Below are 12621 nucleotides of genomic sequence, written 5' to 3' on the forward strand. Positions count from 1 at the left end.
GACGATCCCACGCAGCAAGAGCAGCGACGTGCGCGCGTCCCACGTTCGATCTCGAACGACCCACTCTTACCTCCGTCATTTCGCGAGCATGTCCGGCGCACTTCCGAACGTTTCGCGCGAGAGATTAATATTGAATTATCTGCACCGAAAAGAATGCCAATTCTGGAGCAAAACGGTGAAAGATTATATCTAAAATATAATTTGGATTTATATTGTTCGTTATATCTTTAATATTCATTATTTCTCATTGCAATATTTAATAACAATGAGACATTGGGTAATTGGAAATTGCTTTTGCACCAAATTTTGTTTGTCCCGTTTCCCTTCTATTTTCCTATCCGCGTTCAAAATCCGGCGTAAGTTGCGCGGTCGATGAATGTCGAGAGAGAGAAGCTCGTCTGAAATAGCTCGACCCAGACTGGGCGTCGTCGACTGTCTCGAACGAAATGAGCTGCGGGTACCCGTGTGCTTCTTTCTTTTTTATTGAATTCCCCGCTTACGCCGAACGATGTCTATTGTGTTTGACAGAAGCTGATTCACGCGATCATGATGGTCCCGCGTATTATGCTACGGCCGCATCACGGGATTCCCACAATTTCTTCTACATTTGCGGATATATCGAAATGGTTTTAGTTCCTATTGAAATTTTTATTATATTTTATTCAGGGCTGTATATATAGTGTTTTAGATTACGTTCTGCTTATGTAATATAATAAGTGTATCGTAATTTTAAAATGTAAACTGCTATTCCTTGCTAATATTCTTCTTAATATATTATTCCTACCGTTATTCTTTAACAAGGCACGCAATCATCTTTCCAAATAACATAAGTTTCGATTAAATCAAGATCGAAATTGAGGGAGTAGTTTGTGACGTGAAACCATTTATCCTGGCATTTAACAAGCGATAAGCGATAACGAATCATGAAATTTTTCTCTTAGCGATTATCGCGGTAGCATTTTGCCTTTACGATTTGTAAACTGCGCGATTGCCAAACATGGGCGCAGCGGCTATCTCAACAGGTCTTAAGCTCCTTTTAGATATGGACTTGAGATCACAGTGACTCATTAGCGGATAAAACCAGTATTCGACACACGCTCCTAACGATCTTCGTTATCTCAGGCATTCCGGATATTTGCAGTCCAACTGAAAAATTTTCTAAAAGAATCTACGTATTTATAATCAATTTTTTTAACGCTATAATTATATTTGAGAAACTATGGTTTTATTAATCAAAATCTCTTGCTGTTTCAATCTTATCATTTTTTAATTTATCAGAGTTGCTCTGATATTGGAAATCGCCACTTTAAAAGTTTATAAAAAGAGCGAGAACCTAATAACGAAGCATTTCGCTTTGGTCTAAAAGCGCTATCCAATTAAGTCATCAAGTTAAATGAAGTAAACACCAGTGCGAGAAACGACTCGCGAAAGTAATAGAAAAAAGCGAGACAATTAAATCGATGAAGGAGAAAGAAAAACGAGAGAACGTTAGCAATCGGAGGTACGAAGGAAAAGGTGGACCTTTGGCGGAGTACCAAACTTGGGATACACAGCTGCCGCTCAGATTTGCCGACGGATAATTGCGCGGCTTTCCCGCAAATGGCGTATCGGACAAGCACGGCCGCATTGACAGATAGTTGAAAAAAAATACGGGATGCATAAATCGCGTACAGAATGCGACACGCGTGAGCGGAATCTTGCGGTAAGCGTTGCCTCACTTTCGCAAGCGGTCGTTTCAAGGAATGCGTTGAAGAATATTGGAACCCTGCTGTTGGTAACTGCTTTTCCAAAAGTGTTCCGCCATCGAATATTACGCAGGTGTTTCAGAAACGCCGTTAGCTATCTTTCGTATACCGAATTAAGTGTACTATGTATGTTATTATATTTGCTGCACGAATGAGAGTCTTTTAACATGCATCGTTTTCGCTGGTATTGCAACGCACATTTAACTACGAATATTAACGAATATACTACGAAATTTTGGAATATTCAGATTTAATATAATTAAATGCAACAGCAAACAAGAAATTGACACGTTTAGAAATTACACTTCTAAATCTAATTAGGATTAATTCGTCAATTGTAACGTGCGAAGCAACAGAATGCAATAGAGCAGCAGAAAGAGAAACCTGCAGGAATAAAGCGGTACAAAATACGTTTTCCGTTTTATTCAGTTCGTTCAATTGACGAGACCACATGGTGATCCGCGACAAAACATATTTCATGTTATTGAACGCGATGCAGCGAATGAAGCGTTGGATTTATCTTCATTTGAATGCGATTTTGGCCGGAGTGAGTTCGTGGACCCGGCGCAAAAAACGTCTCGCGCGATTTAAGAAAAACCCTTTCGCGACAAATAAATGAAGGCGAATCCGGTCGGCTGGTATCCGCGAGTAAGATGCGTTGCCGTCCAGATGTCACAATGTAAAAATATGACCAATTACGTGTTACATATATGGAATATCTCAACATTGAAAATTCGACCGCCCTTTTTGCGATCGTTTCTCGTGACAGAATCCGCGGTACTTCGCGCCATTATTCTAGATGACCACAAATTCGTTGCTCCTGCAACGAACATGGATAATATCCAAATACCAAATACGGAAACAATTTGTCTACCGCGCACAATTAAGCATTGTGAAATATTTAATTACATAAAGATATCCATTGTCAACTTCAGACAATGACTGTAATGGCATCTTAAATTAATCAAAGAAAAAAAAGATTATAGCGTGCTTACACAATCAGGTGGAGGTGTTCGGTGCAGCTGCTTTTTACAAACGATTCATCCGCTTGATCGCATTACAGTCTCAAAAGATATAAACTCATTGAGTATAACGTCGCAATCCAATCTACGGATGGCTCAATTGCGATAGGTTCGTTTAGATATCGGTGGGTTCTTAAAGACCAGGCATAGCTACGTGACGATCGGATGGGCTCGTGTAAATAAATGATTTCGTATTAACAATCGGCATTGAATAAGGGCGCGCCCGTATATCAACTGCATTTGTTAGCGGGCACGCCTCCGGCGTCCGACGTTGAAAAATGCATACTGCGCTCAATCGTTCGGCAATATTTCAATATTAGTTTAGCCATTGTGCACGCGGGACCAGTTCGCAAAGTGGGCGCCGGACGAGCAGCGTCGTGCCTCTTTATTCGCTTGGAGATAATATTTGCGCGTGATTGGCTCGCTCCGATGCAGTATTTTCACGACTGAGACGATTGAGGACGCTGTGCCAGTGAAAATATTTGCTATTCGATAAAACTCGCCGTGATACATAGAAGATATTTATACGATACCTTAGAATCTCAATAAAAATGATTTTGTGAGCGCGGAAACGTAAAAAATGAGTGCTGCGAAAGTTGTAATTTTGTAATGTAATTTTTAATTTCCACAAACACGATTATATATATTCTCTAAGCTATCGAAATATAATTTACATAGTCTTAATCGGCAAAAAATCCTTTTTTATCACATCTTTATTATAGTTCAGCAACTCCTCGTTCCACTAACCGAAGCAAGAGAATGAACGATCGACAGGTATGCTCGAGCATTCACAACGTGTTGGACGAGTGATATCGCATCGAGAAATCGATAATAAATCATGCGAGTGGTTAGCGGACGTTCTTTGTGTCATTGGCCGCGTTCGCTCTTCCGTTCAAGGTTTCTCGCACGAATATTTCCTGCGCAGATGTGCCCACGCGATCTCCGACTGCAAATCAGAATTGAAAATGTGTTTTTCCCTGTATATTGATTCAGCTGAATTAATACTTAACGCATCACCTCGATGAATGAAGATAATTTTTCATGGCTAATCTGTGGCTTCATTTTTATGCGAATAAAATAAAAAAATAATACTTTTTTAGCAATATTATCTTCGATGATATTTATTTCCAAATAGCATTATATAATCAAAATATGTTTTGAGTGATTGTATTTTGATATAAATCAATCAATTGTTAAATCAAGGTTTTTCCCTTGCAACAAAAAAAAATTATTTTTACAATCAAATTATTTTATATCACATAAGATTTTATTTTCATAAATAAAATAAAAATAATAAAAGAATTTTTGTTCGAATCATATCAGCTTTGCGGCGCGCTTTTAATTCCATATTCAATACAAAGAAATACACCGATACTCTTTTTCATATCTTTAAAGTATACGTAAAATATTAAATATCGAATTCTTCGGACCGTCCGATGGCTATTAAAATAAAATACATTCTTGCCGATTCGATGTAATGCGGATGTACAGAGCTCCGCGAAATGCAGCCTTAATTGGTGCGTTTACCTTACGTTTCCATTTAAATGCTCGGCGAGGTCGCGGCGTTCGTGGCGACCTTAAGCGCGAGGATCCCACTCTCCTCGTCTTCTATCACTCTCCCGCCTCCTCCTCACGACCGGACGAAGAGGGCGATGCAGGGGCGACGCGACGCGCGTCGGCCACGAGGAGCCACGAGCCGTCGCGTGGGACTAAGCGGGTTCTCGGCTTCTCTCTCTCCCCGCTCGGACGAGCGCTCTCACGAGTTGCTCCCAAGAGGACCAGCTCCTTCCTCCACCTCCACCTCTACATACGCCACCATCTCCGGCAGCACACGCTCCCTCCCTCTTCCTCACCGGCGGCTCTTTTCTCTTCCCTTGCACGCTCTCACGAGAGACTCGTCTCAACCGACGTCCGCTCGCATACTCGAGCGACCGAGCGTTCTCACGCACACGAGGGCACGAGTCGACCGCGTGTGCCCACGTGTGCGGAGAGAGAGCGCGGCAAACCACGAGCGGGAGTTGGAAACGTTAGTGGAAGTTGAGGAGGGCTCGCCGCTGTCACGAGAAAATGTGGAAGCGCATTTGTTACTTTCAACTATTTTTCCATCAATTTTGTTTCACCAATAAAATACATTTCTATCAGCACGGCATAACGCCGTGAAATCTTTCAGATCAATTATTCTTGACAGATTTCATCTCGAGCGGCCTTAACATAAACGCGACAAGTATATTCAGAATAATTGTCTAGGATGACGTAAAAACTACATTCCGCCAATGCGTCATAATTAATTCGTCTTGAGTACATGCCAAGTCGTATGTTCGCAGATACGCTTACGATCGTTACGAGGAAAAACGAATTAGGCTCGGCTACCGCTGCCAAACATTGCGTGCGGCTTGCATTTACGCACATACGTGGGCGGTCTTTTGGCGCCAATAATAACCGGAGATCGTCACTCTTCCCAGAGTGAAAGCCGTTTCGAGGCGTCGTGACGGGGAGGAGATCGATGCGTTACTTTCCTAAATGCGCCCTATGACGAATTCGTATAAATAGTTGCACAACGAGTTTTCTTAAGCTGCATCGTGATATAATTTTATATCGTCTTGCAGAAAAGCGAGTAACTTTTTTAACAGTTTTGTAAAAAAAATTGTATTCGTTAAATATCTGTGAAACCACAGGTAAAAGATCGTCAGCGATAACGATTATAGGGGATTTCGCTCCCTCGTCAGAATTCGTTTAGGCTTAATAGAATGCTCTTCCGAAGCAGGCGAGGGCTAAACGGTATATCGCCAAAAAGGCAAATAACCATGTTTGTAGACCATCATGACTAACGAGGAAAGATTTTGTCAACGCGCACCGTCATCCCGTCGCTCATTGGCAGGCGGAGAGAACTAGTGACGACGTATGTAACAACCGACGTCTCTTCGCTGCAGTGAATACCCGCGCGCGCGCACTTGACCGCTACTGGCCTACCGCAGTCGTTCGTAATAATAAGGCTCGGAATAAGTTATTACGCACTCTCACACCCTATGCTGACTCTCCACGGACACCTCTGCGATTGTGTAAGTGGCGTGCCTACACGCACTCGACGCATAAGTGCGCGATGGTCGCACCCGGGATGCTCGTGAACATCGAAATACGGATTCGTCGTAGCAACGTGAAGATATTTAACTTCACCCGATGAGTATCAGTCATTGATCGAATAGAGTATTTGCATGCGATTTACATATCTACACATTTTATCAACACACAATGCAAACTTTGAATAAAGTATTATTCTATTGATAAATTTGAAATCACCATTGTCGGAAATGGCAGTCATTATTCGTAATGTCTACGGAGCAGCACTCTGTGCACACGTGAAAAAAAGGGCGTATACTAATTACGAGTAGTGACCGAGGATTTGAATTGTACGCTCGGCACGGGAGGAAGGGATCGTGGGCAGCTGCGGAAAGGGTATAATTTCGTAAGTCCTGGACGACGAGTCGCTGCTGCTGCCCGCGCTTATGAATTCCACGGAGGCTTTCGTTGCTACTAATTGACCCGTTCGTTGGCGTTCCCGTGCCCAGTCGTTACCGCTTCGGAGAACATCTTCGAACAAATTAAAAGCTAGCCCTCTCCGTCCGCTCTCCGGCTGCATCTTAATCGAACTATCTCGGAAATCTTGATAAAAATGCCCAAAAATCGCGAATAAATACTGTGCGGCTGTGGTCCATTCACACGCCGGTGAGCTAATAAAAATTCGCGATGGTGCGCTGCTATGGCGAAACGCCAATCAACTAAGACGTATAATCAGGCCACGGCAAATAAAGCACCAGCTAGAAAGAGAGCGTCTGAAATGTTAAATTGGCCTAGATTAAAACCCTGGCTGCACTTTCGTTACGCGAGGAGCGGTTGCCTACTGTGCGCAACCCAATGATTATCCTCGGCGACGGCTCGAGCCACTGAAAAATTGGCACTCAAATATTGCGAAACAGTTTCACAGTGGCTGATTGATTCGATATAATTGCCATGAAATATTTAGAATAACCGAGGGGGTTCGCAACGAGTTTTATCGAGGAAGAGAATTTAATGTAAAATAATAAGAAAAGTCAACTTTCAGGTATCATACAAAATTATACTTCTTTATAATATCTATATCCGCACAATCAAAACGTGTTATTTAAAATTCTAGAATTTTTTATCACAACTTCATTTCTTAATTGAATTTCGCGCTAATGATATTGCTAGTCGCCTGATAATTATATACATCTCATAAGAATATTGCAAAAAAAATCTGTCAGGAGGACATTTGTGAAGCATTTCTTCATGAATATCTTAGATATGCAGGTGCGTTTTAAATGTCACGCATACACCGTCGCGACCGACAAACGAAACTTGAGTATCGAGAAGGAAAAAGAACTGTGTTTGGTATTAATTCCATGGCCGGAACCTCTCTCGGTAAAAAGTTAATTAAAATACGGTTATCTACCGTCGTTCCATCTGTTTGTTCATTAATAGTAGCCTGGCGTGTCCAATTCATTGATTGAACCGCACTATGCCACCCGATGGCGATCCACCGATGGAATAAGAGTCAATCGACTCCTTCGAGAAGTAATTAAGTCGGCTCGGGAGAGGGATATCTCGCGCGAGTCCCGGCGATCAAGTAGGCAACTTGAAATTATCGATCGGCCGAAAAAAAATCTCTTTGTGGCCGGGGCGAGAGAGAAACCCGCGATTTTTATCGCGGCGACGCGCTATGAATATTTATACGCGACAATCTGACACGTACGCGAGCGGCCAATATGTTACGTCGCGCGACTTCGCGCCGCGATCAGTGGCGGCAGATAGCAGGACCGTTGTCAAAATCGCCGCGATAAATCCGTCCGTGTCTGGCGAGTCGATTATCGCGGACCTTTATACGATTCGACGATTAGACCGGATGGAAGACTATCGAGACGCGCCGGTTGATAACCATTGCCGATGATGGTTCTGATTGCTTATTTATCCGACTTCGATTTCCGATACGTCGGGAAGGAAATTGCGGGAGTTTATATTTGGTAGCGTCGTATTTGTCATATCGAAAAATAAAATAAAAATTTTGCATGCAGCCGCTTTGTAATAAAAGGTCTTGTTATTTGAATCGGACTTTCATTAATATTCCATTTATTGGAATTGATCTGCGCGCGGAACATTCGAAGCAGTTTCCAAGTGCGGTCGAGAATAAATCGAATACCGGCACACCATTATTATGCAAGACGAATTACGGCTCTGCTCGGTTGATTAGAATTTTATGATTACGCGCATCATGTTTCTGGTATTTATTATGGTTATTGAGTTGGAAATATGATATGTATTGTAAGAATTTTCGCCACATGCAGCGTAATCTTTGTTATCGGCTAACACAAAATATATATGTCGCAGCATATTTATTATAATTTATATCGTAGACTATTTATTTTTCAGAAACAACTTGATAATATTTCATACATAAACATGTATGACTTTTTACACACTCTATTGAGAGAATTCGAGAACTTTATCAAAGATGCAGGTATCTCGAGAATATATATCGATCACGATGTAAGTTCTTGGAACGTTAAATTTTTATTCGAGTCACCTGGACGCGCGTATAACGTGCACTAATCCAAGGTATCAACCACGCTTGCAAGGTATTTGCCCGAGGGCGAGCGCCGTTGGAATCTCGGACAAGAAATGTCCCTTACCGAAATGTCTCTGGAGTCGTTCGTGGACGAAGGAGGAGGACGACAAGGAGAAAAGGCCTCTTCAGATCTGCAGGACACGTTTCGGACTCGAATAAGCGATCCGCGGTCTCGACAACGTTCACGATACCAAATTTGGCGGCATTGTGAGGACCAAGCGGTTGGGCGGACAGCTGTTTCCCAGGGTCGCGGCCGCCAGAAGCATCGAGGAGCAACAAGACAATTTCATATGATTTATATTTATGAGCGCGTCGGCATTTAATAGTTGCCGCTCGTGCGCGCGGCATTGCGCACACTGAGTCATTCCGCGCGAGGAGGCCGCACCGGCGGAGATCGGTGCCTCGTTTCCAGAGCATACGAGACGTCAGCGAATTCCTCGCAAGGGCTCGCATGAGACGTCGCAGTTAATCTCTTCCTCGTTTCGCGCGGGGCACGACGGCGAATGGGCGTTGCGCCGCGAACGTTTAAATTGAAGCGCTATTCAGCGCTTGTGGCGCAATTAGTACATTCCTCCTTTTCCTCACATGTCTAACACTTTCAAAATGCTAATGGAGTCAATTATTCTAAGAAAATTAATGGTGATTATTTCTGCACGAATAAAGGGAAGAATTATCCATGCCGAGTCGTTAGAAACGAAACTTTTTTGTTGAAATTGACAAAATGCTTTCCACAATATTAGATAAGCAAAGTAACACTCCGCACGCTTTTGTTATTAAGTTTATCGCCATCGACTGCTTTCTTCAACAATGAACAATCGTTTATCGAAGAAAATGGAGTTCAAAGAATAGCAAACGTGTTGAATCGTTAAAGTTATTAATCATATTTTGTTGAAAATCGAAAAATAAGTGTCATGTTATTATCTTTTCTTGTTATAAAAATTTCTTTCGCAAGTTACACAGTATTAGCTTGTGTTGAACAGCCCACATATGGAAATCGCGTTGAATTATTCTTGGCGCACTGCTGTAATTAATAACTGTCCTCTACCATATATTCTCTTAATAATTATGTAAAGGCAACTGCCGGTGTTAGCTACAGCTGTGTTCGATACAGTCGCGACTGATTTCCTAAGCCAGTGTTTGCCAACCATAAGATTCACATGCAAATCAGCATAATGACACACCCTTACAAGGGTGCAATCGTGCTCTTCTCAACACGCCACCTTCGCTGAGATAAGAGACAAATTGTTAGTTGCGTTCACTCGTGTTTTAATTTAAACATCAGACAATGCAAAGAATGTATAAGTGTAATTGAATTTGCAGCCATAATAAACAATTCCTTCTACATTGTAATCGAACTACATTTTAATGGAACCAAGTATCCTCAATTCTCGACAGGTAATTCTGCTACAAAGTTCAGTAGACAGGATCCAGCGATCGAAAAAGTTGATAATCACTGTGAGAGAGCACCGCGAGGGCTGTTAAAAGTGACCATAAAGGCGAGCGCGCGCATGACACACAGCAATGAACGATCCCAATCGATGCCTGCGGCCCCAGGTGCAAACTCTGTGCTCTCCGTGCTCTGATTGCAATCCTGTATCTGCGACTCGTTAAATCAAGACGTTACCACGATATCATCTTACGCGCGTTTTTCTTCTGCGCGTTCATCTCCACGAGAAGCGCGTCCCGTCCTTCTCTCGTACTGTCGACTCGAATGCGGTTTCTATTCGTTTTATCACGATGAGTCTGCTCCATTAATCTCGAATACGCACCTTGTGTTTGGATGTGTAAATTTGAACGCGCGTTAATTTAATACGCCCTACCTTTCTCGGAACAACGTAGTCGGGATCTGTCTGATATCTTATATCTCGCGCGATACAAATGTTGAGATTTGGCCCTTTGTGTGATTGTATAATCATAACTTTACATCCCAGCGTGTTTCAAGCGTGTCCGAAAACAGTATTCACTATTATCAATAATCAAGAATTTTGCAAGCACATTTCATCAGAATCTAAACACAAGAATCGAAGAGTTCAAAGAAATCATAAAAGAAGTCGCCACACTCGCCAATCAGCGATTCGTCGCTACAAACATGGGAAAGGCGTCGGTACGGATCGTTCGAGCGTGGCAAAGAAACGTGTCGATGTCATACAGCGGAATGCAGCGCGGTAAGCTCTTCCGTAACAATGTTAATTAACTGCGCAACGCCGGCATTAAGGGCATCATTTTAAAAGTTTTCGATCCGTGACTTTCTCGGTATTGCGCTACCTGCAATGTTAAAAATTTTAATTAACGAGCCAACGTGAACTTTACTAACCCACATTATTCGAATTGTCGCCGTTACAGTCAAGAACGCATAGACCGCGCATTTGCAATTTCAATATTTTAACATAAACTGTTATATCGGTCTGCGGTAAAATGATATTATAATAATGTACTATAATCTATTATAACGATCCATTAATGTTTTCAAGAGTTAACCGCGGCAAAAGCAGAAATACATTATATATAATAATGTCGATAATTGTTTTAGTTAATAAAGAAATTAATGGTTTTGAATTAATAAAAAAACTTCTTATGTTGATACGAAAGCAAAACAAGTAAAAGTAAATTAAATATAATAAAATATTTGTAGATTAATATCAATTAAAGATCCTTGTCCGTTGTACAATGCCCCTCCGAAATTATGTCCCTTCGCCCGTGCCATCAAAAGCAGCAGGTACGCGGCAGGTTTTGCTGTCGCCGCATCGAAAATCCTCGCGGTAGAAAGGGATACCCTTTATTTGCATGCAACGCTCTTTAATAGCTAGCGCACATCCTCGGGGACAGAAGAAAGCCGGTACGCGCTTGCATCCGCTCGTTGCCTCGTTATTATGCACCACGACCTCCCCGACCTCGATTCTCAGGGCGGAAATTGGTTTTATAATTTAAAGCGGGCATACACACGACGTAATCGAAGCCGGAGAAACACCACGTCGCGTTGCACCATGCATGCCCGATTTCACATGCGCGCCCGTCCCTTTACAAATCACTTTCCCTGATTGACGCTCAATGCCTGCCCTCGAACTTGTCCCGCTCGATTCGATCGGGCCCACGCCTTATTATATCAAGCGTAGGGCTCTCCTTCGAGAGATGTCTATCGAACAGTTCGTGCCGGCTCTTTTATCGAAATCACGGATCAAAATTCCCGACCCCCTCCTGCCGTCTCGCTGTGCTCCTTTTTCGTAGGACGATGACGACCGGCGCGACGGAGGCGTGCGCGCGCGCTGCAAGACGGCAGGTGTATCGAAGAGAGAACAACATCGTACGATAGTGGGTTTGCTTGCGCGTCTGATTGCGCGCTTTCCTGTTGCAATGTGCAGTCATTGCAATAAAAGTACTGAAGAAAACAACGATTTTATTGATTGATAATAACGATTGATTGATAACGAAGACGAGAGAGTTTTGTAAAGAAATTTTGTGACCATGTACTGTTGCCGTTCGTGAATGTACGCAAAATAAAAATTTTTAGCATTTGATGTTAGAAAAGATTTAGCCTATCGTAAGTATTATAATAGTTACAGGCAATCGCCTGCCTCGAAGCAATGACTTGCGCCATCGAAAAGAAACGAGCCGTCACGGCGACCCGCTGTCAATGCAAATACCTCGTGCAGCATTTAAACGCTTTAAAAGCGTCGACCAGCTGGTGCTCAAGTTGATAACATATTTTAGTCGGAGCTGTTAAAGCACCGGCGACCACACACGCGCATTATAAAAGAAGGCCTTCCCGAGTTCACGTCCGAATTGATTACGCCGGCATTGATTGACACGCCGTCTAATAATGCTTAATTATAATGCATTATTCAGACCATCAACACGTTCCGATAAACATTACCGCGTGGACCAAATTCATGCTTTGGTTAATCATTTGCTGGCGACTATTAATTTACTCCATTATGCGGACGGAAATTGTCTCCGTACACGTGCCCTTTCTCGGTAATCACATGTTAGGCGGGCCACGGATGATTTGCACACGCAATGAATAAGCGAACCAAGATTTTTAAAATTTTCTGCGAGTCATTACATGAAGAAACTATTCATTCAAAGTTTTATTTCTAGACGAAAGGAGTAATTTAGCTCTATTACACACAACCTTTAATTGATAAAATAAAACACTTTACAACAAAAATATTTTACGTTAGTAATGATAAATGAAATAACAGTAATACTTCGAAAGTAT

At 42.3% G+C, this 12621-nt stretch overlaps 1 long non-coding RNA gene across 1 annotated transcript; it reads right to left on the bottom strand.

Moving 5' to 3' along the window:
• Positions 1–2469: 2469 nt before the first annotated feature.
• LOC105672688 (uncharacterized) lies at positions 2470–6939 on the bottom strand. Its single transcript, XR_001100865.2, has 2 exons — positions 4295–6939; positions 2470–3713 (listed from the first exon to the last, which is right to left on the bottom strand). It is a non-coding gene; the product is annotated as an uncharacterized lncRNA (long non-coding RNA).
• Between the last annotated feature and the right edge of the window lie 5682 nt (positions 6940–12621).

The sequence above is a fragment of the Linepithema humile genome, chromosome 5 (genome assembly GCF_040581485.1).
Source record: "Linepithema humile isolate Giens D197 chromosome 5, Lhum_UNIL_v1.0, whole genome shotgun sequence".
Lineage (NCBI taxonomy): Eukaryota > Metazoa > Arthropoda > Insecta > Hymenoptera > Formicidae > Linepithema > Linepithema humile.